The sequence below is a fragment of the Podarcis vaucheri genome, assembly GCF_965113315.1.
Source record: "Podarcis vaucheri genome assembly, chromosome: 14".
Taxonomy (NCBI): domain Eukaryota; kingdom Metazoa; phylum Chordata; class Lepidosauria; order Squamata; family Lacertidae; genus Podarcis; species Podarcis vaucheri.
The window spans coordinates 40663379-40690745 of record NC_138752.1 but is presented as its reverse complement, the minus strand read 5'-3'; the positions used below and the strand labels follow the sequence as shown (position 1 = coordinate 40690745).

Below are 27367 nucleotides of genomic sequence, written 5' to 3'. Positions count from 1 at the left end.
TGAAAAGAAAGGACTTTAATGAAAAACAAGTGCACAGAGAGACAACCTCAAAAATAAGGAGATGGCTGCAAAGAATCACATCCAAAGTGATCTGCACTTCCAGATTACACACATGGTTTTTCTTCAGCAGTCAAAGGATTACAGCAATCTTAACAACCCAATGTGATCAGCCTGATCCAATCAAAATTATTTGGTTCTTCATTTTTTCCAATGTCTTTCTTCATTAAAACTTTGACTAATTTTCCTATTCATTAAATGTGTTCCAATATCTTCTTTCATCTGTCTACAAAACAGTTCAAGATTAATCACAATTGCCATGCCTAGCCAATTCTCTTTTCACGCATACAATGGCCACCATAGAGTCTATTCTAACACTTTATTCTTTTCAGGGTTCCAGAACGACTATTTACCACATAACAGTACCTAAAAGCAGCTAGTTCTGTACTGTAAAAGGTAGGCCTTTTCACTTTAGCTAGGCCACAGGCTCAAAAGAAAATGGAATCATCAAAATGGTACATTTTTATGAAATTACTATTTTCTCCATCACCTCTGGGAAGCCCTTGAGCAGGACATGAAGGCATCAGCACACACACAAAAAACACAATTGCTCTGTTTCTGTGTCGTATGCTTTGCTCTGCTTTCCTAAATATTTCTACATTTCCCCAGGTTCATGGGCTTTGAAGAAGTGAGTCTATGAAAAATGTTCCCCATGGAGGATTGAAGAGCTCTGGATTGTTTGTTGTTGTTGCTGCTGCTGTTGTTAAAGCATAGCAATAATTTTTTTAAAAAAGAATAAAAGTTAAAAGTTTTGCAAAAACCCTACATTGTTTTGCTTAACAACAAAATCAACAAAAAAGGGATCTGCAGGCAGCATTCTAGGCAGCCTAGAATTGTAGGACCTACTGGAGTTCTGCAAAAGCTCAGAGGAGGCATAAACGATACAAAGATAGATACTTTTGGTGTCAAGCTGCAAAGTTTTTGAAACATGAACAGGCAAGAATATACACAATGCAGCCAAGTACAAAGGAGAAAGTCAAAACCCACCATTGTCTCCCCTGTCACATATTATGGAAGAAAGTGAATCACTTACCGGTAAACTTATAGTACAAAAAGTCCCTAGACTTATTTGTCTGTAATTTGATATGCTTAATCCAGACTAGTGGAGTTCCTGTGCCTCTAAATTTCATCCACTTTGGCAAAAAGGGGAAAAAAATAGGACTAGGTGTTGTTTTGTTTGTGTTGTCTTTAGATTTCCCATTATAGTGAAAGGAAAACACAGAATTTTGCTCCATGTGCAGTACCTTAGAAGCCAAATTACAGACTGAAGGAGAGGGACCGCCTCTCTTGCTATGCCCCACGGAGGACCTTACGGTCTGCAAATACAGTGGTACCTCGGGTTAAGTACTTAATTCATTCTGGAGGTCCGTTCTTAACGTGAAACTGTTCTTAACCTGAAGCACCACTTTAGCTAATGGGGCCTCCTGCTGCTGCTGCAGCGCCGGAGCATGATTTCTGTTCTCATCCTGAGGTAAAGTTCTTAACCCAAGGTGCTATTTCTGGGTTAGCAGAGTCTGTAACCTGAAGCGTATGTAACCTAAAGCGTATGTAACCTGAGGTACCACTGTAACAACATCCTAAAGATTCTGGGCCCCAGAGAGACAGTGACGGAGCTTCATGTTCCGGCAACGGGGGTGGAAAGCAGGCGCGCATCCTGGGGGTTGGGGACTTTGGTCAGGGTTCCGCCAGGCCTTTGGTCAGGGTTCAGTCTGACTCATTTTCTCCTTGTATAAGAACAAGCACAAAGGAGGTTCCCAGCCCGCTCACAGGTGCTCACAGGTTTCAGTGGAAACAGTTGGTAACCGTCTTTAATTTTAACCTGAAGATTGCCACTTGTCCAGTTTTAATTTTCATTTGTTTGAATTAATTGTGGGAGGTATCTTAATTTATTGATTGCTTGTTTTTATGCATTGTCTTACTTGTATGATGTTAGCTGCTCTAAGCCCAGCTTTGGCCGAGAAGGGCGGGATATAAATAAAAATTATTATTATTATTAAGAGTTTTTTTTAAAAAAGTGCACACATATAGGGTGAATCTTGGAGCCTGTGCAATCCTGTAGCATATAGAAATGAACATAGCTGCTGTCCCACCTGACACAATGCAGTGGAAAGACATCACTCATCATTATGGCTTTTGTTTGAATCGGAGTCTTTGCTCTTCTTTGAATAAGTGATACAGCGACAATCATCTTTTACAGTGCCGTTATATCTGTGACAGGACAAACTGCACAGATAAGCACCTGTGAGTCACCTTTGCAGCACAAGCCTCCAAATTGGCTTTGATGTGTTGTGAGTGATGAATTGGAATATACTGCACCAGCCAGACTTAAGATTGCAAATATTGAGTTGATTTACATTCCTGCTGTGTACCGCAAGCTCGTCTCTTTTTCTCCACAATGAATACAGATTGCTTAAATTCCAAACATGGGCACCCCTTTCCCTCAAGTCCCCTCTCCTTGAGTGATATTTAACATACATTATCAGAACTGTTCTCTTGCTGAATCATAAGAAGAGCATGCTCAAGATTTCATGTGCTCTTCTGATATCCTTCTTCCCTTTAGGACTGGTTCACCCATGCAATGATGACCCCACATCTTCAGCATGTGAATATCCCCCAGGGCAGTGCATGTTTGCCTGCACTGGTGTGGAAGACAGATAATTTGTTCCTACATTTACTTGGATGCAATGACAATGGGGAGAGATTGTGACAACCATCATGGTATGACATCCTAGACTCTAGATACTGAAATGACCTTGTGTGACAGCATCCAAGGACACCAGTGGGACCAAGGGGAAATGTTGTTCCCATGGCTCCCAGGATTTATGGATGCTGCTGCAAGAATGCTTGAGGACTCAGTTTCAGCATCCTGACCCTCATCCAAACTATCACTGCCTCCACCCACTGGTTCAATGCCACCACAGCTTTATTTACGTGCAAAGTGAGCCTCCTCACCATTGATCTGGTGAGTAAGGGTGGGGGGAGGTTGATGGAGAAGCCTCTCACCACATACTGGATGCAGGTTTGGCCCTGATTTTTATTCACCCAGGCCCTTGCACCATAATTGTCAGCTTATCATTTAGTAGGGTGGTATTTAGTACCAGGGATGCGGGTGGTGCTGTGGGTTAAACCACAGAGCCTAGAGCTTGCCAATCAGAAGGTCGGCAGTTCGCATCCCCGCAACGGGGTGAGCTCCCATTGTTTGGTCCCAGCTCCTGCCCACCTAGCAGTTTGAAAGCACGTCAAAGTGCAAGTAGATAAATAGGTACCACTCTGACGGGAAGGTAAATGGTGTTTCCGTGTGCTGCTCTGGTTTGCCAGAAGCGGCTTAGTCATGCTGGCCACATAACCTGGGAGCTGTGCGCCGGCTCCCTCGACCAGTAAAGTGAGATGAGCGCCGCAACCCCAGAGTTGTCCACAACTGGACCTAACGGTCAGTACCTTTACCTTTACCTATTTAGAAGGTAGGTCTTATCGGCTAGTAGATAAGTATTGCGTGACCAGGTGGCAACAGCCCCAGCCCCTGGGGATCATAAGGAAGGAATAAAGACTCTAACGACGTTATGTGGAATTAAAATTAGGCCCCAACTTTATTAAACTTCCAAATGTAGGAAGACCTTGGCTTAGGCCTTGGGTGTGTATCCCTCCCAGCCCCCCAGCCGGGGGAACTGGGGCTCATCAGGGTAAATGGGATATGGGGGTGCTCTGTGAGACATAAGGCAGCCAAGCCCATATCCCTGCATGCAGGGTAGTTCACTGACGACCTTTCAGTGTATGGCCAGTGACACCCATATATATATAACCCCTTTAAGAGGGGACCCTGGAATCGCTGCCGCAGAGGGGTGAATCACCACTTCACACTCCGCCCATTATAGGGAAGAAAAGACTAAAGGATTCCACCCAAGGCCATAACCGCCAAAGTTGTGATGAATTGCTACAGAGAAGACAAAGCCTGCCAATGCAGGAAAATTTCTTCCCAGTCCTTCAACAACAACCAAAGACCGTAGCAGCACCTGCTAAACAGGAAGAAAAAGTTAACCTGCAAACAAAAAACATTAAACAAAGGGAGGGTAGGGAGGGTGAATCTTCAGAGCCAACTGCCTGGCTATTGTCGGCTCCACCCCCTATTTATAAATGGGGCTGGCCCCACCTCCCAACAAGAAACTTGATTACTGAGGCTGGACGTGAACCTCCAAAAATTAACACCGAAAGACAAGCCAGCCCGTTTGCCAGTAAGCTCCCTGGGAACTGTAGCACCGCGCGCAATCCCACAAAGGGCACCCACAATGTAAAGTGTGAATGCTCATTATCGAGAAACATTTTAGGCTTCTTTTTACTCTTGTTTTTCAACTGTTCCCTCATGAAGTTCGACTCAGAGTAGAATTGGAACCTCAGCTAGACCAAGCTAGACCAATGTGTACCAATGAACCTAAACTAGTCACACTCATTAATTTCACGAGGACTGTTCTCAGTAGGACTTGTGTTGGTGACAACCCAAGAGTTGAATTAACTGATCTGCCCCCCTTTTGCTTCTCACCTCCAAAGTTTCCCTGCAATGATATGACCCTTGTACCAAAACACACCCCTGCTCAAGATCCTTATCCATTACTAGTTTTGCAATAGTTTTTCCACTACTCCCATAAGTGCATTTGCAACTGAGGATCCAACCATGGAATTGTTCAATGGGTAAGTCAGACTGGCAAATGAGCCCATAATCCGTGAGAACTTCCATCAGACTTCTCAAACACAAACAATTGCCCAGTATTCATATGGTGATTGTATATTTTCTCTTATGGCCCCTAAGTGGATGCAGCAAGCACTTTTCACTAAAAAAGAAGAAGAAGAAGCAGTAACTTGGAAGGGGCTAAGCTGATAAAATGATGCCCTGTAGACAGAGAGTTAAAAGTAGCCAAATGACTCAAAGGACTTTAAAAAGAGAGAGAAAAGCCTCCAGCAGAGAGTTTCTTTGACCGCTGAGATTCATCCTAGGAAGCAGGAAAGGAATTTTAAGGTTTGATGTTCAGCAGTAGGGAAGCCTGGCATCTATATGAGAAATGCACTCCATCAAAAGGTATTTGAAATCATAATGCAGACCTGGTCTTTTTTCCTTTTTTCAAAGTTTATCTCCCGTGGGGACTGGAAGAGAACCCCCCATTTGCAGACAAATTGCTTGGGTGAGAAGCAAAGCTGTGAGCAGGGGGGAAGAGCCCTCTGGGGGAAGAAAAATGAAAGGGAGATAAAAGTAGAAAGGGAATGGATGTCAAGGAGCGAGGTCAGAAACATACACAAGGATGAAGAAGCTCTTTCAAGAGATAGCATCAGGGGCCCCTCATTTTTCTATTGCATATAACAGCTGGGGGATTCATCTTTCCAGCAGTGGTGGCTGGTGCTCATTGGAACTGCCAGGGCAAAGGCCAACCAGAGGCAGAACCACAGCCACTGATAGGCAGAGCCAAGTAATCCTAGTTTTGCTCCCATCCTCCTGTCTGAGGAGCATTGCAAGGGCAACACAAGAGTCTAAGGAACAGGAAGCTGACAGGCAGTGTCACCCGCCAGACCAGCTGTAAGCAAGAAGGTAGGTAAGTGAGGGGTTGGGCTGAGGGTGGAGTGAGGGGTGAGCAATATGAACATAGGCCTGCTGGATCAGGCCAATAGCCCATCTAGTCCAGCATCCTGTTCTCACAACCAGATAATAATATAATAATAATAATTTATTATTTATACTCCGCCCATCTGGCTGGGTCCCCCCAGCCACTCTGGGCGGCCTCCAACAAAACACCTATTAAACAAAACCTATTAAACATAAAAAGCTTCCCTGAACAGGGCTGCCTTCAGATGTCTTCTAAAAGTCTGGTAGTTGTTTTTCTCTTTGACATCTGGTGGGAGGGTGTTCCACAGGGCGGGTGCCACCACTGAGAAGGCCCTCTGCCTGGTTCCTGTAACCTCACTTCTTGCAGGGAGGGAACCGCCAGAAGGCCCTTGGAGCTGGAGCTCAGTGTCCGGGCTGAACGATGGGGGTGGAGAGACTCCTTCAAGTATACTGGGCCAAGGCCATTTAGGGCTTTAAAGGTCAGCACCAACCCTTTGAATTGTGCTCGGAAACGTACTGGGAGCCAATGTAGGTCTTTCAAGACATGAGTACACTCCCTCTTTGAGCTTTTCAGAACTGGTTTCAGCACCCTAGTGCTGCTGCCTCTTGCTGATTGGCTAGCCACAGAGGGGAGAAGAACAGCACTTTGAGGGGCGGGAGAATAAAAGGAGCAGTTTCTTTTTTTAAAAAAAATTACTGGCAATTTCAACATAACAAAATATCAAAACATATCCTATTCATTATTTTCCCCCTTTTCCCTCACCTCCCCATCAAACCCTCCCCCCGAGGGCTTCCCTCAGCTCTTCTCTCTGATTTCTCCACACATATTATTCTCTGCATATTGTAAAATTGTATAAATCTTTATATTATCTGTCTTACTATGTTAACAATCAATAAATTTGAGTATGTTTATTCAAAACCTGCCAAGAAGTCCAGTCCATTTTGTTGTCTTTTTAAGTAACTTGTAAAAAGTTCCCATTCTTCTTTGAGGAGTGGTTTCTGAGGGAGAAGGTTAGGTAGGGTTTGATTTTGAGAAGTAGCAAAGGTTCAGGTTAAGAGATAGGGTTTGATTGGACTTGGGAGTTAGGGAATGAGATAAGGAGAACTGGTTCTGAGGGAAGTTAAACATACACACTGAGGAGACTGTCCATAGCGAGAGGACAGAGCCTCGCAGCTTGGATAGGGAGACCGGGCTGAGGGTCTGGGAAAGGCATACAGACAGGAGTGTTCTGGGAGGGGTGTGAACCAAGATTCCCAAGCCAGTAACAAGGGGTGAGGTGACCACCTGGGTCTATTAAACCATTTAGAAGACCTCAAGTGTGGGATTGTTAATAGAGTGGGTGACAGAAAAACTGCCCCTCATTCATGAACCAAAGTATTAAGCTGTGAAGGAAGTGGTGTTGCAAGCCTTTAATTGTAATATCTAAGTGACAGAAACGGAGTTGAGCATTTTACCATCTATTCTAGAAACCTGAATGTTTACCACCTGAAGTGTAACACCTGATTTTTTGTAACTGACATTTAAGAAGAGTTGTGTTTAAGCCCAAGACATCTTATAGTTAAAGTAAATAAGTTAACTTTTGCCTTGTAAGAATGCATTTCCTGACCCACTTTGTTTCATAAACTTATATTTGTTTAATAAAACTCTTCTTGTTTGTTTGATCAACTGCCTGAGACTCAATATCATTAAATTACCCCTCACACAAGTCCCCCATTAGATAATCTGTGGTAAATTGTGGGACTTTGTGTAATTGGTGTACCGTGAGTAGGTGTGGATGCACTGTATTTTTAATTGGTGGTATTAAGTGCTGGGTCTGCTACAGTGGCCATCAGTGCCTCATGTGGGAACAAATTCAAGAGTTACTGTGCACTGTGTGGAAAAACATGTTCTTTTGTCCTGAATTTTCCAACGTTCAGCTTCATTGGATGTCCACAAACAGTGAACCAGCCGCTGGGGAGCTAGCCTAGTCACACTGCCCCACACAGAAAAATGCTTCTGGAAATGAACTGACATTCCTCTTCTTTTGGGGAAACAGCTTATTCCGTGTCCATCCAATTTGAGCCTGGGAGAAAGCTCAAATTGGAAGAAAGAAGGTTTCCTGCTTGGCAGGGGGTTGGACTCGATGGCCCTTGTGGTCTCTTCCAACTCTATGATTCTATGATTCTATGATTCTATGATTCTAAGGTTGACTCCAAAATTATCTACATGCAAACATCTCCTTGGATTTTATTTTTTTTATAATCATATTTATTAAAGTTTCCAATAATAACAGAATAGAAAAGATAAAAAGGATAAAGAAAAGAAAGAAAAAGAGAGACTAGCTTAGACCCTTCTTTTCATAACCTTCTTTCTGGGACTTCCTCCTTCCCGTCCCGACTGTATTCCCCTTTCCCTAAGTTGGTTCCACAAGTTCTCATCCCCAAATTTAAGCCTAATATATTTTACTCATAAACCAATTTAAATTTACACAATCTTAACATCACTCCTCGTCTTATAATAAAACAAAATTTTCCCCCAAGATCAGCTCTCATTCCTTTCACGAGTTCCCCCTTTCTAAAAAAAAAACAAAAAAAAAAAACGAAAACATATAAGATCAAAGTTATAAAGAATATAAGATAGAATATATAGAAAAGTTCAAAAAATTGGTTACAAAGCCTTTGGATTCTAAGGTTCCCCCTCCCTTCCCCGGTTTTGATTCCCCATGTCCATTTGTCTGTATGTTGTCGGCCTGGAGATCTTAAGTCCACAGCCGAATTTTCTCAGTCCATCTTGCCGGTTTCTTCAAATTTGGTTGTTTTAATAATATTTAACTTCATAAATCCAGTCTAATAGAGGCCTTTAATTTTCCTTAATCTTTTGTTGCTCCTCCCGTTGTTCTTTCCGTGTCGTATTTAGTCATTTACTCTTTTGCTTCTTGTTTTCTCCGGTTTCTGTCTTGTTCAGCTGTCAAAACATTCTTGTTTCAAAACTTAGTGACTCTACAGAGGTTTGTTATTCAGGGACAAAGACTTACGTCCAGTTCCTTTCTTGCTTCAATAGAAGATTCTATTGTATTATGATCACCTCTGTAGACAAAATAATATTTCAGTTCTGCAGCTTTCCCAAGAGATAAGACCTATGCACATCCCAGAGTAGTTTTCCACATACGACACTTGTAATGTCCCGAAACCCCTCTAGGGGGATTGCAATAACTTTGTATCCTCTAATCCAAAAGTCAATTTGTTGTTTCTTTTTCCCCGACAGTTTATATCCATATTTATGTCAAATTGTAGCAAAATTAACCAGCAAAGAAAAACTTGTAGCAAAGTCCTCTTTATATTTTCCAGCTTTGACAGCTCCTTTGGCAGCTGTCAAATTCTCCATCTCTCTTCGCCAGGCTCTCCGGATCGCCCCGGTTCCCAGGGGGGGGGGTTGTCTTTTTCCTCTCACCCTCGACTCTTCTCCTCCAGCACAGTTCTTATAGTTCACATCGTGGAGTTAATAATTTTTGTCATCAATAAACTTCTGAATCGATCTTGGTTTCTCAGTCCTTGTTTTAGCATGTTTACAATCAGGGAGGGGACTGACTTCCTTTTTGGATCCCCTCCCGCTCGTGCCAAATCCGGAAAAAATTTTCTTTTTTCCTCCTTTTATGCCCGGTTACCCAATTACTCACGGGTTGTTGTTAAATGTCCGAATTTTCTTTGGAAGAAGCCAGCGCTCTCCGCCGGATGGCATGCGGCTGCGCCCGGCAGGGGAAGCGGAGGACTCAAAGCACCACGCCACTCCCCGGCGCCCGATCCGTAGCCTTTAAAAAGGCTCCTTCACAAGCCGGGAGGGCGATAGCGGTGCCAGCCGAGTCACCATGTCCACGGGATCCGTTCCCGTGGTTTTTGAGGGTCCCCGCGTCGCCGGCGCGGTAGGACCCAACCCCTGCCGAGCCGACTCCCTCCGGAGCTCGGAGGGAGTCCGCCATTCGGCGATGGCGCTAACCCGGAAGTCTCCATCTCCTTGGATTTTAGAGTTCCTGCCTAATTCATCCGGTTTCCAAAGCAGAACATTATGGATTGTTCATCCCCTCCCCAGCCCTGGATTCTTATATAAAAAATTGTGTACAGTATACTGAGCATGCACCATTTGCTGCAGGTTTCAGTTACTTTATGCCTCCTCATTTCCGATACACCCAATTAAGTTAGATCACATTTTTATTGCTTATGGCCAAGAGCTGTTGCGTTAAAAAAAAAACAACTCCAAGATGTATGGCACAAATCACATTTACAAATTTAAATGCTGTGGATACAAAAACAGAGGAAATAAAAAAAAATTGGTAGGGATTGTAAAAAGCAGCAAAATTCACTACCACCATCAAATTAGGGTATTGCAATGGCTACTAGAGATGACAGCAATTTATAGTCTTCAAGTTCCAAAGCAACATGATGCTGAATAATAGTTTCTGGGGAGCAATGGTAGAAGAGGGTTAATGGACTCATGCCCTGCTTGGGAGCTTCCAGGTTTGGGAGCTTGACCAAGATGTGGAACAGGATGCTGGTCTAGATAGGCCTTTGAATTGATCCAGCAGAGCTATTCTTACGTTCTTAGTAAATGTGGACCAAGCTATGGGAGTCATTTGGCTCATACACACCATACACTTTAGTTGTATCCCATGAAAATTAATATATATGACTTGCTTAGGTTCATTCATTTCAATGGATTTACTCTGAGTAGGATTTAGTTGGACGCAACCCTAAGTGCATATAGGATTGTAGCCTTAGGGTTGTATCCAACTCAGGTGTACTCAGACCCATTGAAATTAATACAGCTAAGTTAGTAATGCCCATGGATACATTCCAAGGAAGGCTAACATTGGATAAAGCCCTTACCTTGAAGTTGGTGTCATTGAACTCAGTGGGCTTACTTCCAAGCAGGCCTGCGTAGGATTACACTTTAAACGATTGAAGTATCTGCAGATGGTTTGCACATGTGCACATATATCTGCAGATGCTTTGCACATGTGAAAACAGAACGAACACCAGACATGGAACTTTCAGTTCAGGCTACATGGGGAAGAAGTAAGCTTTGAAATGGAAACAGATCACACGGTCAGCCGGCAAGCACAGCAGGTGACAGGATTCTGAGCATGTGTGCATCATGCTTTCTGCATGGGGGCATTATTCCATTTGAATTGGAACAGTTAAAATGGAATGCCCAGACACACTCATAAGAAGCTGCTTTATAGTGAGTCAGATCATTGGTCCATCTATTTCCATAGTGTCTACAACTGACTGACAACAGCTCTCCAGGGTTGCAGCTCTCTCTCTCTCTCTCTCTCTCTCTCTCTCTCTCTCTCTCTCTGTGTGTGTGTGTATGTCCTCTCTCCCATACCTACCTAAAGATGCCGGGATTGAACCTGGGAACTTATGCCCTACCACTGAGCTATGGCCCTTTTTGTTCTTCTGCTTCCCATATGAGTGTTTGATGGCAATGACAGATTTACTTTTTGTTCTGGCAAAGATCAAACACAAATTTGAGATTGCTCTAGAAAAGTGTGACCTTCACAGTACTCAGATAATTGGTCTCACAAGCACCAGCTTTTTTTAAAAAAAATAACTTCCCAGCAGTATTTCTTGCCTAATTGCAATGATGTCCGTCTCTTCTCTACCTGAGAGCCCTGGGGCCTCGGAAATGTGTGATAGCCTACAGGCAGCAGATGCCAGCTAATTCAAGCATCCATCCCCACACTGTGCTCTTCTTCTACCTGCCTTTATAAGAGAACACAATTTGCTCCTTTTTAATGCGTTTGCATATAATGCAGAGTCCGAAATCCTGTAATATTAGCAGGGGTGCAAAACTACAGTTGTATAAATGGGTGGGGGAATATTTTTCTGCCTGTAGGTCACATTCCCTTCTAGGTGATCTTCTGAGGGCCACACACCAGTATCCAACATTTCTCAGATGAAAATTTGTTGTTGTTGTTTAGTCATTTAGTCGTGTTTGACTCTTCGTGACCCCATGGACCAGAGCACGCCAGGCATTCCTGTCTTCCACTGCCTCCCGCAGTTTGGTCAAACTCATGCTGGTAGCTTCGAAAACACTAGCCAACCATCTCGTCCTCTGTCATCCCCTTCTCCTTGTGCCCTCCATCTTTCCCAACATCAGGGTCTTTTCCAGGGAGTCTTCTCTTCTCATGAGGTGGCCAAAGTATTGGAGCCTCAGCTTCAGGATCTGTCCTTCCAGTGAGCACTCAGGGTTGATTTCCTTAAGAATGAAGAGGTTTGATCTTCTTGCAGTCCATGGAACTCTCAAGAGTCTCCTCCAGCACCATAATTCAAAAGCATAAATCCTTTGGTGATCAGCCTTCTTTATGACAGATGAAAATAGGGACATCCTATTTTACCCCCGGAAGCTTCTCCCTCATTTGATCTTGCCGCACACTTAAGACGTCATATGCACATATACATCTGTCACCTTGAGCCAATAATAACCTCAAAGGATTGTTGTAAAGAAAAAAATGTGCTAAGGAAGGGATCGTGTACAATACCTTCAACAGATAACTGGAATGAAATAAAATTTTAGCTGTAAGCTGCCTTGAGCCCCTGTAAGGGAAAAGGAATAAAAATAATAATGGAAACTGTGAAAATGATCAGGAACATACCAGGGCGTATATCCTACTGATCTTCGTGCGACTTACTTCTGAGTAAAAATGCTCAGGATTACAGTGTAATGCTGCACAGTCTTTACTCAGTTACCTGGGAGTAAGCTCCATTGAATACAGTGGAACGTACTTCTGAGTAGACAATGTAAGCCTCCATTTATGGAAAAGAAATAAACACTCTATGGGTTTCCTTAAAAATGGCTGGCTACTGAAACATTGCAATTAAAGAATCTGAAGTGGACTGGTAACATTTTCCTTCAAAATTATATGCCAGAGTCACTATTTCCTTCATTTGGTGCAGGTATTTTATTTTCAGTATAAACAGGACTCAGTTTTTGCACCTACACACACACACTCACCTACCTACACACATAAAGGACGATGTGTGTGTGTCCTGATTTCTCCATCACTTTAAATTGTTCTCCAAGACTTGGAGGGGAGGAAAAAGGAAAACCGGGACATTCTGAGATCACATCAGAACCAGGACGGCTTCTGTAATTTCAATTCCCTGGGAAATTGGGACACTTGGAGGGAATGCAGTAGTGAGTTGGGTCAAAGGCAAATATGGTTGGTGCAATAAATGTTGTTGTTGTTTTTCCTTTATACAGTAGGGTAGTTAAAATCAAGAGACGTGATCAGAGTTCAAGGACATATTCTGGCCAGGCAAGAACAGTCAGAGTGTGATCAGGACCAGTGTAAGGTATAGCCTATAGAGGAAGAATGTGTGTGACCTTAGGAGAGTTCTGAGGGCCAGACAGAGAAGTCTGAAGAGCCTATTTGGCCCCTAGGCCTGAGGTCCTCATCTCCTAGTATAAAAGCCACAGGACCAACCTAGAACACACATTAAATTCATACTGTATAAGTAATGTGCTATGTTTTTTCCTTTAAAATCCCTATCATGAGAGTGAGGGGGAAATCAGGATGCAAGCTATGGCGCATTCATGGTGCTTATAAGAATTGGATCATGTGACAAAACATTACATCTTTGACAATGCTCCACAAATGGGGGGAAAGGGGACAGGCTTTAAACCAGAACTGGGGAACCTGTGACGTTGGACTTCAGTTCCCATAATCCCTAAGTCTTGGCCAAGATGGGTGGGGTCGGTGGGAGCTGGGTGTTCAAAGAGGTATCACGTGATACAAAATGGCAGAGAAACGTGTATCCTGTTATTATGGGCAAGGATCGGGAGCCTGTGGCCCTGCAGGTGTTGCTGAACTCCAATTCCTATCCACCGCAGTCAGCCTAGTCAGAAGTCAGGGATGATGGGAACTTTGGTCAAAGAATATCTGGAGGACCACATGTTGCCCATCCCTGGGCTAATGAGTTGCAGCCCGCAGCTAAGAAAAGGATATAGATATGTTTTGCCCTTTAGAAAACAGGTGAGCAATCATTTTGCCTTGCCAGAGATGGGGATATTTGTAAAGCTGTCTTATAAGAGGGAGCATAATTGCAAGTTTCCACTTTAGATAGATGGGATTGTTATCATTGGAATTGCACTATTCTGTGAGGTTAGGCCAGGCGACTACTCTGTCATTGTAACAAGACAATACTTTACACCAAAAGGAAGCCTCAAACACAATTCTCTCATTGAAAGCTTATAAATGGTCGCTGAGGCAATGCGTGGGCAAAGAAGCTTGGAGAATACCAACCAAATGGCCTGGATCTCACTCAAAATCGATATGCTTTTTCAGAAATTCCTTTGCTAATTCTACGACTTATGAAAATGACATTTGTATGGTGCAGAGAGACCAGTAAGAATGTAAACAGAGTGCTGCTCTATCAGTCCAGCATCCCCCCCCCAATTTCTTCAAACAGTAGACCACCACCTTGAACTCCACATACATTCAGTGCCATGACTTTACATCAATAATAATAATAATTTATACCCTGCCCATCTGGCTGGGATTCCCCAGCCACTCTGGGCTGCTCCCAACAGAATATTTAAGACACGATAAAACAATAAAAACGTCCCTAAACAGGGAAGTCTAAAAGTCAGATAGTTGTTTATTTCCTTGACATCTGATGGGAGGGCGTTCCACAAGGCAGGCCCTCTGCCTGGTTCCCTGTAACATGGCTTCTCGCAGTGAGGGAACCACCAGAAGGCCCTTGGTGCTGGACCTCAGTGTCCGGGCTGAACGTTGGGGGTGGAGACGCTCCTTCAGGTATACTGGGCTGAGGCCATTTAGGGCTTTAAAGGTCAGCACTAACACTTTGAATTGTGCTCGGAAACGTACTGGGAGCCAATGTAGGTCTTTCAAGACCGGTGTTATATGGTCTTGGCAGCCACTCCCAGTCACCAGTCTAGCTGCCACATTCTGGATTAGTTGTAGTTTATGGATGCTTTTTCTGCCTGTTGGAAAGAGATGCCAGCATGGATCTAACTGAAATAAGTAACTTATTATAAGGTGGGGTGGGAGATCTCAGCCCTTTGCTTGACTGGATGAAAGATATGTCATTAAAACCGCACAATGCCCTTTGCTTGACTGGATAAAGGATAGAGAAGGATGCTTGTGAGAGTGGAAATGCTCCTACTGTGCACAGGTAAGAGTAACACATTGCTTTGCCAACTTCTGCATCTAGTCCCACCTACCACTGGCATGTGGCCCTCACAAGGTTCCCCGGAAGGGAATGTGGTACTCAGGCTAGAAAGGGTTCTCCATCCCTGGAGAGAGGCTTTTGCTGAAACAAGCAGGGAAACATGCAGGGCTGATCATTTACCATGCACGGAACAAACATTTACAGTGTTTTTATAAGGATCACCCCAGAGTGTAACCTTGCTGTGGATATCCCCTCCCTCCCTGCACTCTGCATATGTCATCCCATATGGGCTGGTGAGTCTCCTCCTAAGGATAACTATTTTTGGCTCACTTAATTTTGCTCCAGGCAGGATTTCGTATTTAGCTTCCATATGGCTGGTTTTGTTGTTCTCCAAACCAAAATTATACCACAGCTGACATCATCAACGGCATTTTTCCTCTCTCCTTGTCCAAGACACCCCAAGGCATGAACTCAATTGGGATATAAGTTTCCCCTCCATAGAGTTTGCATTTTTGGCAGAACTGTGAGAAGCTGCTTCTTGTTGCTCATTGTTTGCTTGACACATTTAGGCTGAATGTGTTTGCTAAGAGTTTCGCGAACCAGATCAAGAGAGCTTTAAACTAAATCCTGAGGGGGAGGGAGACAATATTACAAATGACAGGGGAACACCTGGTAGTGGGGATAATAGCATCATTGATGTACAGGAAATTGAGGTGGTGCTCCAAAAAACTGCCAAAGGGCAGGAAACTACAAGAAGGAAGCAGCTGAAGGTAATGACTCATGGTTTCAGTTATCTCTATACTAATGTACAGAGTATGGGAAACAAGCAAGATGAATTTGACCTCTTAATATGGAATGGCAAATCTGACCTAATAGGCAGTACTGAAACTTGGTGGGATGAGACTCTTGAATGTAGAAATTGATGGCTGTAACCTATTCAAAAGGAATAGATCAAACATGAAGGGAGGAGTAGCAGCATTATAAATAAAGGATGAGTACACTTCTGAAGAGATCCATGACAGCATGGCACCAGCCCTTTCATTAAAAGCATTCAGTTCCCAAAAAGCCTGTTGGAACAAGAAAATCAACAAGGAAGGAACAAGTCTAACTTCTCCAGGGAGGAAGATCCATAATCTGGGAGCAATTACTGAGAAGGCCCTTTCCCATGTCCATATCAAGTGTGTCTGAGAGTGGCAGAATATGTAACTGAAAGTTATCATAAGTCACCTTCGTAGGATGTATATCCTGAAAGGTGGATGTAGTTAGGGAGTCTGGAGCAGCTCCAGTTACTAGATGGTACACAGCCAAAGGTGTCTGGGGTCACAAGGGGTTGAAGGCCTGTTTATATTTTTGCAGCAAGGTCCTAGCAGAGACTCTGTCTCCAGTGACCTAGAGCTGCCCAATCAGCATGAAAACTTTTGAGCCACTGAGAAGGCATCTTCTCATGCTTTGTGCTGATTGGAGCAAATCAGAGTGAAAGGGACAAGAGTCAGCCACCGAGGATTGGCTCCTATGGTCACTCTGGAGAAGGTGTGTGGGAAGAGCACTGAGGAGGAGCCAGTGTGGTGTAGTGGTTAAGAGCGGTAGTCTCGTAATCTGGTGAACCGGGTTCATGTCTCCGCTCCTCCACATGCAGCTGCTGGGTGACCTTGGGCCAGTCACACTTCTTTGAAGTCTCTCAGCCTCACTCACCTCACAGAGTGTTTGTTGTGGGGGAGCAAGGGAAAGGAGAATGTTAGCCGCTTTGAGACTCCTTCGGGTAGTGATAAAGCGGGATGTCAAATCCAAACTCCTCTTCTTCTTCTTCTTCTCCTCCTCCTTTGTGCTGCAAAGCTAAGCATCCAGGAACACTGAAAACCTGAAGTGTTTCAGTGTCCAAATTCTGTTACCTACAAATATTAGATCTAGCTGAAAGGCAACTAGTGAAGATCTGCACTGATCATTGCATTACATCTGTAAGATTATTATTGTGTAATTTTAAGATTGTTTTATAATCTTAGAAGCTTTTATAGTCTTAAAAGAGGGCGTGCCTGTGACTATTATGAAGGGAACCCTACATTTCGAAATTTGCCACCACACTACTGGACACAGCTGGGTGTAAACACAGCTGTGCCAGAGGCAACATTGCTTGGCTGGAAGAGCAGCCTGAAGACATCAAAGCAGCCTTCACCTGTATGGTAAGGTGATGATGGGGGAGGAGGGAAAAAAGGGGGGGGGACAGAGGCAGAAGCAACCTTAGCAGCAGCCAGCAACAATGGAGCTATAAGGGGGATGTTACCTCAGTCTCAAAAGCAGCAAATAAAAGCTGAGTTGAAGCTGACTTAAGGCAGGGAAGGACTAAAATAGAGAGCTGTGAGTGGCAGAACTACACAGCTCTGGGCACCGGAAATAAACTGTGGGGAGGGAAAGGGTCTGTAAAACTTCAGATGATTAAACCTGTACAGATATAAGCTTCACAAGAACCTTATAATGAGAAGAGTCTCAGACCACCTTTGCAACAGATAAAGAGACGCACCAAAGGGAGATTAACACCATACAGTTATAGCACTTCCATAGAATTGTAGAGTTGGAAAGGACCCCAAGGGTCATCTAGTCCAACCCCTTGCAATGCAGGAATCTTTTGCCCATGTGGGACTTGAAACCACAACCCTGAAATTTTATTTGTTTCCATGTTTAATTTATATACTGCCCTCTACCTGCAGGTCTCAGGGCGGTTCACAGAATAAAATCAAAATAAATACCACAAAATATAAAACCATATAATCAAAACAACAACAACTCAATAACCTCCCCCCCCCAAAAAAAAACCCCACCACCACGTTTTAAAAGAGCATAGGATTAAGAGATTAGGAGCATCATGCTTCACTGACAGAGCTATCCCGGCACATATAAAGCCCACAGCTTCCTCAAAATAATCCCAGGAGCAGTAGTTTGTTAAGGGTGCTGGGACTGTAGCTCTGTGAGGGGGAAACTATACTTCCCAGGCTTTTTTGAGCAGTGTTTTTTAAATGTATGTTATGGATCTGCCCTTGGAGGGCCACATTTGTTTCCCAGGCCTAGGATTCCCCATCCCTGCTTTTCTTCATTTCATGCTCTCTCTCTCTCTCTCTCTCTCTCTCTCTCTCTCTCTCTCTCTCTGTGTGTGTGTGTGTCTGTGTGTCCCAGTCAGACTCTCTTGGAATCACTTACTGTTTAAATTTTTGCTGCTGTTGTTGTTATGGCTAGCTTTAGAGAAGGAAACTAATTTCAGAAAGCAAGACAGTTTAACAGAAAAAGCCTGCAGCTATATATATATATATATATATATATATATATATATATATATATATATTTAAGCAGCAGATGTTCCTGTGCTTTGCCCAGCTGTAGAGTGTAGAATCAAATTCTCAAACCTGTACACTTGCCATGACGACTCTTTGCACTTGAAATGTTTTTTTTTTCATTAACTGACCAAACCTATCCATTAAATGTTGCACCCCGATTTCTTTTTTTAGTAGTACTTCTGTAAAAAAAATGAAGATGGCAAATGCTTCCTGACTTCTTACAAACACATGCACAGCAGGAATGTCTCATCTAGGATCAAACAATAGCATCTGGTGTCATATTAAACCAGGGGTACAGAATCTCAGGCTTGGGGGCCATGTCTGGCCCTCCAGGCCTCTTTGTTTGGCCCTCTCGAGAAATGGTGTAGTGGTCTGGGGTTGTGGGTGGTCAAAGACCCCCCTTGGAAAAGATTCTTCAATGCTTCCTTAAAGATTAGGTAAAGGACCCCTGGATGGTTAAGTCCAGTCAAAGGCACTATGGGGGTGCGGCGCTCATCTCGCTTTCAGGCTGAGGGAGTCAGCGTTTGTCCACAGACAGCTTTCCAGGTCATGTGGCCAACATGACTAAACCACTTCTGGCACAATGGAACACCGTGACATAAAACAGAGCGCACGGAAATGCCGTTTACCTTCCCACCACAGTGGTACCTATTTATCTACTTGCACTGGCATGCTTTCGAACTGCTAGGTTGGCAGGAGCTGGGATAGAGCAATGGGAACTCACCCCATCATGGGGATTCGAACTGTCGACCTTCTGATCGGGTGGCGCTGTGGTCTAAACCACTGAGCCTCTTGGGCCTTAAAGACTTGAGGTTGTTCTAGGGAGGTTGTTCTATGGCTGTTTTATGGCTATAGAGGTAAGCAGCAGTTCCTTGATTTGGGCCTGGAAGCAAAAAGGCGACCAGGGCAGCCCCCTTAGGATCAGTGTAATATGATTACATCTGACTACACCTGTGGACTTTCCAGCCACCGCATTCTGCACTAGTTAAAGTCTCTATGTCATCTTCAAGGGCAGACCCATGTACTGCAGTAGTCTAGTTGGGAGGTTACCACAGCATGGAATACAGCAGCTATCGTTAACCAGGATAAATAAAACTCCAGGACTGCTGTGTGTTTATACATTATCAAGTTGATCTTATCAGAGTGCAGAAGTCAGGTTTCAGGAAGGCTATGGGGAATCTCTTAATAAGTGGGAAATCTATTAACAAAGGTAATTTATTATCATACCTGAGAGAATTGTTATTATTTCCAAGATGAGCTTTAAAAAGCAATTAACCGCCAAAGTACCTTGGAAAGGTTGTTAGCCCCATGTGTCAAAAGCTTGGCTGCCTTCAGCCAGAATTACCACCCTGTTCAGCTGAAACTTTTATGTGTTTATTTAGACCATTTGGACACTGCTTAATATATATAAAATATCTCAATGTGGTGCGCAGAAAACTTAAAACAACAGCTATCACAAAAACGCACAATGTAACCATCATTAAAAATTGCTAACAAAATGTGTACAGATAGCAGTTCCACCTTCCTGGTGGCTCATCTCCTCACTCAGTACCTATCAGCCTCCCAGCTCTCACCCAGAGCCCAAACCATATGCACACCATACGCAATTTGATGCCACCTTAAACAGTCAGGGCTTCCCCCTATGAATTCTGGGAACTGTAGTTTGTGATGGTGCTGGGTGTGATTAGGAGACCCATATACTCCTCCCAGAGCTACATGCCCCAGAGTTGCCTAAGAAGAGGGATTGATTGTTAAACCACTCGGAGCTGTACGATATGCAACAAAACAAATAAGGAAGTATTCTCAAACGTGACCTCAGTCGTAGAACTTGACCACTGCAGCCCAAAGCAGAAACTAAGGGTTCGGCTACACTTCTGGTTTTTCCCGTGCCTAGAAAACACGGGTCTGAGACTTTTCGCTTCTCCCATGCTTTCGAGGCACGAGTCTGGTTTCTCGTTTGACCCACCGCTTTCCCCCAGGAAAACCCACTGTTTACTGCTGAATGTGAACAAATATCAAGCCACAGAGAAACCAATTGACATTTGTTCCAATTCAGGGGTAAGCAGTGGGCTTTCCTGGGGGGAACTGGCAAGACAAGTGTGGACAAGCACTAAGAGATAATGCTTTGGATCCTAAAATAAGATAGCTGCAGGAAGTTCACAGGAGGAAACTTTCTCATCCCCTCCATCAGCTGCTGATATAAGCAAGGAACAGGCACAGATCCTCACAGGAGAAGTCCTCTGGCTTGATAAGGCAATACAAAACCAGGTGGATATGGGGCCTCTTTCTTGTTCCAAGACCTTTAAGCTTCTGCAGTTGGATTTTGGTCTGAAAAACTCAGAGGAATTGCAGGTGAATGGAGGGGAAAGATGCAAGTAGGCACAAATATTCTGATACGGCACAACTTAATTGCTGGTCACAAGGCACATCTGTTAAGGCACCAGACTTAGCTTTTAATTTCCCAGCTTTGTGGAACTTGAGCCAACGCGAGACAGTCTTAACTCTGGTCTTAATCCAGAAGGGATTTTTGGTGATTGAATGGACTAAAGGCCAAACTTGAAGGATTGCATGGGATATCCATAAACAGTCTCCTGGATATTAAAATGAACCGTGGAGGTTGTGATGGAAATGTGTGTGAGAGAACTTAACTTTATCCCTTTCCTGGCACTTATTTGATCAAAGCCCACTGCTTTGCTTCTTTCCTGCTGGGGGCAAGGGGAGAAGAAGGGTTCCTGTATCTCATCTGTGGCCTTCCAGATGTTGTTGTACTCCAACATCATTACAGCCAGCATAGCCAGTCATCAAGAATGATGTGAGTTGGAGTTTAGAAACAGACGGAGAGCCACAGGTTCCTCATCCACCCTGTATATTTATGCTCAAGGTGGCATACATAATTCTCTCCCTCCCCCAGTTAATCCCCATAAGAATCCTGTAAAGTAGGTTAGACTAAGAGCCAGTGACTGGTCCAAGGATATCCAGTGAGCTTTGTGGCTGAGGATTCAAACTCTGGTCTCCCAGGTCCTAGTCTGACACTCTAACCACTACACTACACTGGCTCTTTTTCCTTATACAGAGGAATGAATAATTCTGAGCAAAGGAGGGCGGAAAGGGTTAAGTGGCGTCTTCCTCAACCCGCACGCCATTCCTCTTCTCAAACTGGCATCTTACCAGTTAAAAACGAGAAAATATGCAGGAGTTTATAACATCACCTGCAAATCCTGAATAAGGCAGCTGCTGCTGCTATGGAGACCAGGCTGTCTGAGGTCACCACTAATCAGCAAAGGTTACCAATACAGAGAGAAAAGTTCCCCGTGAACTTGAAAGTTTCTTTAATTATTCTCCACTTTCATTGTCGTCCCCCCCCCTTTCCATTCTTTTAATCTTCCCTACTGATGTAGCGGGTGGCACGAAAGTCTTTAAAAAGTCTAAGGGTCACATGTGTGGCTGCCATGCTGATTGCGAAGAAAACTATGTTCTTAAAGAAGTTGGGTAAAACTTGATTCGCACAAGATCTGAAGACTGCTCAGAAACAGCAGAGGAGCAATTTCCTTGGGTATTCAAATGGAATTTGCTTCTTCCTTGTTTGTTTGTTTTTTAAAAAAATAATATTTATTAAAAGTTTAAAGATTACAGAAAGAAGTAAAAAAAGAGAAAAACAATACAAATCAATACATTGCAATACATAAAAAGACACAATACATCAAAGCAAAAACAAAAGCAAAAACAATTAAAAACACATCCAATATTTCCATATCTTTATCTTTCATTAACTTGTTTCATCGACCTCCTCACACCTCCCTTTTTTGTATTCTAGTTATTAATTATTTCAGCAAATCCTTTCCATCTTTCACTGTTTTCTGTCATTTATTTGTCTTGATTTATTTTAACCTTATCTTACCATTAAAACCCTAAAACTTATTTGAACTTAACTCCTTATAACGTTTCTACTAAAGCCATGTAATTTCATTCCAACATTTTTCTAACACTCATTAATTTTACAATATTTCTCTAAATAAATTTTAAACTTTTTTCCAATCTTCTTTCACCGTCTCTTCTCCCTGGTCTCAGATTCTGTCAGTCCTTTCTATCAATTCCATATGGTCCATCAACCTGGTGATTTTCTGTCCGAGGCTCTTAACTCTTTTCCATGTCCCCTTCTGCAGATCTTCTTCATATTTATACATGCACTTAACTTTATCTTCTGCTGATCTTGTTCTTAATTTCCTTCCTTTGGTGCTGAGGAGTAGATCTCGGGGGAACTCCAACCTAACAATGTCTTTATTCCTTCTCGACAGGTCAGCCCATTCTCCATAGTCAAAACTAAAGTCCATAAGATATTTCAGAGCGTGTTTCAAAATCCCTCCGAAGCTAAAGGCCCCCACAACTCCAATCTCCCCCTGACCCAAATCCAGATCCTAAAAGCCAGAGCATCCCTGCATAAGGGGATCTATCCAACTTTCCTTCTCCAATCCAAGCGGGACTCCATCCCTCCAAATCTGGCTTTCTCTAAATTCAATCGTAGAAGGCAACAGCTTATATTCATCAAATTGCCTCTGAACAGCTGGGGCTCTCTCCACTTGTATTACTTGAGGTTCAACAACAGCTTTCTCCCTCATCTTCTCCTCAACTTGCCATGTCAAGGTGGATTCCTGAGTAGTTTCTGTATAGGTATTCACTTTTTGTCCCAAATCAGTCATTTTTTGTCCCAAATTATCAATTTTAGTAGTCATCACATCCGTTTTCTCATGAAGCTGTTCCAATAAAGCACTTATCTTGCAAAATGCAATCACTAAGGCTTCTTCTGTTGACATTCTTGTCCAAGGTCAATCTCTGATTCTCACGGTCTTTAATCTCTGCAGCTGGAAAATTCCCCAGCTCCACTCCTGCAACAGTTTCAAAAGCTCCCTCTAGAGGAAACAATTTCTATTTGTATTCATCCTTTTAAACGCAGATCCAGCAACAAAATTAGTTTCAATTTTCAGCTACTTTTGCTCCTTTTTAAGTGCAAAAGGAAACAATGGAAACAATATATTTCTCTTATTTAACTGTCTGTCAACATACATTTTATTCACAGTCATTGAACTTTCCCAAAACGTCGATCTTACTGGCAGCCTGTTCTCAGGTTCAAAATGGTGGCAATTTATCTTCCTTCACTCTCTCTCCTGCAGGCTTAGGCAATCCAAAATTTCCCCCCTCTTCTCCTGCTTCCAAGGGGGGTTTAGTAGTTTTAACCGATGGAAATTTAATCCTTTAGAAGAGGCTTCCAAGACTTTAGCTTGCAGAGCCTTTGCTTCAATCTATTTACAAAAGAGGAAGGCGGACTTCCTGTTTGAAACCTTCCCGTTTCGGTGCCAAATTAAGATGTTTAAAGATCCAATTTCCCGTTCTACTCACGGGTAGTTGTTTAAAGTCCAATTGTCCACAGGAAAAAGTCAGCGCTCTCCGGCAACAGCAATGCGGCTTCACTCCGTGAAAGAAGCAGTCGATTCGAAGCACCGCGTCGCTCACCCCACGTCGCTCCGGATCCCCGAAACCAGGTTTCCCCGCGAGTAGGGGAGGCGCAAAAGGTGCCAGCCGAATCCCACGTCCACAGGCTTCTTCCTTGTTGAAACCGTAACCTGTATTATACTCTGGTTTCTCTTCAGATCCTATAAACCCTTCACCAAAACCACCAGTGTGTATTGAAATAAAAATTAATATTTTTAAAAAAATTGCTAGCTGACCTCCACCCAATTTGAAATTATCACAGGACATCACCACCTCTTGCTTGGTTGCACCCCCAAGTGTGCTTCCTAAGTGCAGTCTTAAGTGAGCACTTTGAGGTGTGCCCTTTTTTGTACATACAACATGCATCCTTTAGCTCAGTAGTCTTCGAACTTTCCAGAGCCAGGACCCAAGCATGCATTTGAGGACCCAGTTCTTATTCTTTTACCGTATTGGGGGGGTGCTAAAAGAGGATATATTTATCAGATCTTATCCTTTCTTCCTCACGTTTGTGGGTTCAGCAGAGTGCAACCCTTTGCATCTTAAAAGGGAAGCTTAGATCGGTTAGTCTTAGCCTTTTCATTTAAGTAATCTAGGATGCTTTGAGGCAGGTTGGATTCTCCTGCTATTTCCCCCTTCTCTCCCCTTTTAAAACAATCATCAGACAAAGAGTCTTGTAAAAGGTAAAAACAACATTTTCTCACCCAGTGTTTCTTGTTGAAGCATAACAAATAACAGCAACTTTGCTCAGGCAGGCTTAAAATGGTAATCCAAACACAAATCCATACTTTAGTCTGGCTTAAAATGGCGTCTGAGCAATGGAGATCAGACATGCAGATGTTCTCACATTTCTGCAACGAGAGCAAAGAGCAAAGACAAAGTACCTGGTCAGATGAGGAGATTATGCAGGGGCCAGCAAACTTTTTCAGCAGGGGGCCAGTTCACTGTCCCTTAGACCTTGTGGAGGGCCGGACGTTTTTTTAATGCACGAATTCCTATGCCCCACAAATAATCCAGAGATGCATTTTAAATAAAAGGACACATTCTACTCATGTAAAAGCACACTGATTCCCGGACCTTCCGTGGGCCGGATTTAGAAGGCGATTGGGCTGGATCCGCCCCCCGGGCCTTAGTTTGCCTACCCATGGCACAGTGGGAGTGTCTCTCAGAGTTATTTCTAGCAAAGTTACAGGAAAGCTATGTGAGCTTCAGCTCCTATCATCTAGCAAACATGCATTATTGGATTGTCCACATTGTAAATATCCCACATCTTATGTATTTGCATGGTGGTAGTGCTCTGGTTGCGACACAACTTGGGTTAGGCAGTGACTCAGTAATGGTTCTCAACCCACCTTTTCGAGACCAGTGCTCTAGCTACTGCCAGATGCTTGGAAAATCTGCAATGGATCTATCAGCTGAATCATAGAACTGTAGAGTTAGAAGAGATCTTGAGGGTCATCTGGTCCAACCCCCTGCAATGCAGGAATCTTTTTGCCCAACGTGGGGCTTGGACATTCTCTACCAACTGAACTACCTTTGGGTTCCAGAGTGTTCTTGCTGTATAGGTTGTATATAGGTTGGGCTGCATAGTTTGGTCTCTTAATTGAGTCACTGGCTCTACCTCCTTCTTAGAATGCAGTGCAATTCCAGTATTACTTAAGTGCCACTGTCCGGTCTACGGTCAATCAAAGTCCCGGCTGAGAACACCGGGACTGGGGGCAAGGTGATGGGGTGAGAGCAGGAATGAGAGTCTAGAAGCCAGGAGTCTGAGGATCAGGAAGCAGGGAGTGACAAAGTCGAGGGTCAAGAAGCCGAGGTCCGAGGATCAGGAAGCAAGAAGCCAAATGCAGCAAGGCAGGAAACAAGTTGCTGGGGCAAAGAGCCGAAGGGAAATGCTGAGCTTATATCCTTTCCCGGCTCTTGCCACCAGGTGCTGTGAGTTACCAATCAGCCTCACCTGTGCGGCCGCACCTTGCCTCTCCAGAACAAACTTAGGAAGGCCCCAGTCTTGTGAAGCCCTACTGGTCACAGGGCCTGGCTCCTGCATGCACTCCTGACACTAAGCTATCTATCTACAAGCCAGAAGCACACATCACTGGGTACCAAGGTTGGATTGACCATCAAAATAATAATGCTATAGCCTTAAGCCCTCCTGTTTTTTAGGCACTCAGTTTCCCAGCTCATCTCTGAACCTCGCTGGGTGACCTTGGCCAGGTCACCTTCTCTTTGCCTTAACTTTGTTTCTTGCAGAATTGTTTACGTGAAGATGGGGAAGATGGAAAATGTAGGGTTGTAGGGATGCCATCTTGAGCCCTTTGACATTGTTCGTGTCCAATGGATCCATTGGTCATAAATGCCAATGGATTAAAATTTGGCAGTGGAATGGTCTCCCTCGGAACGTGATGGATTCCTCTTCACTGGAGGTTTTAAAGCATAGTTTGGATGGCCATCTGTCATGGATTCTTCAGCTTTACTTTCTGCATTGCAGGGGTTTGGAGTAGATGACCCTGGTATCCTCTCCAACTCTACGATTCTATGCATTTGTGAGAGCTGGACTATGACCTGGAAGACTCAGATCCTCACTCAGGCATGCAACTCACTGGATGACCTTGGGGTAGTCACTGTCTCTTTGCCTAACCCACCTTGCAGGGTTATTGTGAGCATAAAATGGGGAGGGGAAGACTATATGAGATTCTTCAAAATTCACACACACCTCTGAATTTTGCAGTGCTGTCCTCCAACTAAACAGTATATACAAAATACATATGTTATGGGGAAATCTTCATAAATATGCATCTATTTGTGAAAATAACATACAAAAATGCATTATATTAGGAGAAATTGCTTTCAAACCTGTTTATGTTAGGCAAAAGTGCATACGAAGCTAAGCAATTAAAAAATTGTGATGAATTTTCATAAGGATTTTTTTTTTTGAAAATAAATAAATAAATAAATAAATAAATATAAAACCACCCGCACACAAATTCATTAACTGGTGCGGAAATGCGGAAAACTGAAGACTGGAAAAATGAGAAACAGAGAGAAATTGAAATCAACAGATTCTGCCTCCTTTTCTTTTAAAACATTTCCTCACTCAACACCTCTCAAATCTCCTGCCTGTTACCCACTGCCCAAACAAACTTACAGGTCATTCCAAAATTGCTCACAACAAGGAAAGTCCCCTTAAGCACCCAAGTTTATCACTCTAGGATTTAACCTCACGGTGTGACCATGAGTCAGCCATGGTGTTAGGTAGACTATCTGCAAGCCATTTGTCCCAAATTGGCCAGTGTTCTGTGAACCACTGTGAAGAGGAAGCAGATCTTTGGCCCACCAGCTTCTCCACATTAATATTCTCTGGACATCACTTGGAAGTCTTTAGTTGTAAAACCAGACTTGGTAGGGAGAGGGTGTCAAATGCTAATGCAATTTATAAAATCAAGAGTCAAAGCAAACCTTATTCTTCTGTGCACATGGGGAGTAAAAGCTGCTCAGTAAATCAAAGACTTAATTTCACATGAGCCCGTGTTGCACACGTTATGCTTGACACTTGTAATTAATGCTTGCCAGTCAGCAATATCTCCTCCGGCGGACGCGTCAACGCCCGGCTGCCCCCCCCCCCACTTCAGCAGAGTTTCCTGTAGGATTTATGATATATTTCTCCTCTCGTAAAAGCCACTGCTTTGCGGCAGGAGTGTTATCAAACACCGATTTAGATGGCTGCCTCTTCTTAGTCAATCTGTCC

The 27367-nt window shown here is 43.5% G+C and overlaps 1 long non-coding RNA gene across 1 annotated transcript; it reads right to left on the bottom strand.

Moving 5' to 3' along the window:
- LOC309519332 lies at positions 1–24436 on the bottom strand. The gene is made up of 2 exons (XR_014213807.1): positions 24327–24436; positions 1–283 (listed from the first exon to the last, which is right to left on the bottom strand). It is a non-coding gene; the product is annotated as an uncharacterized lncRNA (long non-coding RNA).
- Between the last annotated feature and the right edge of the window lie 2931 nt (positions 24437–27367).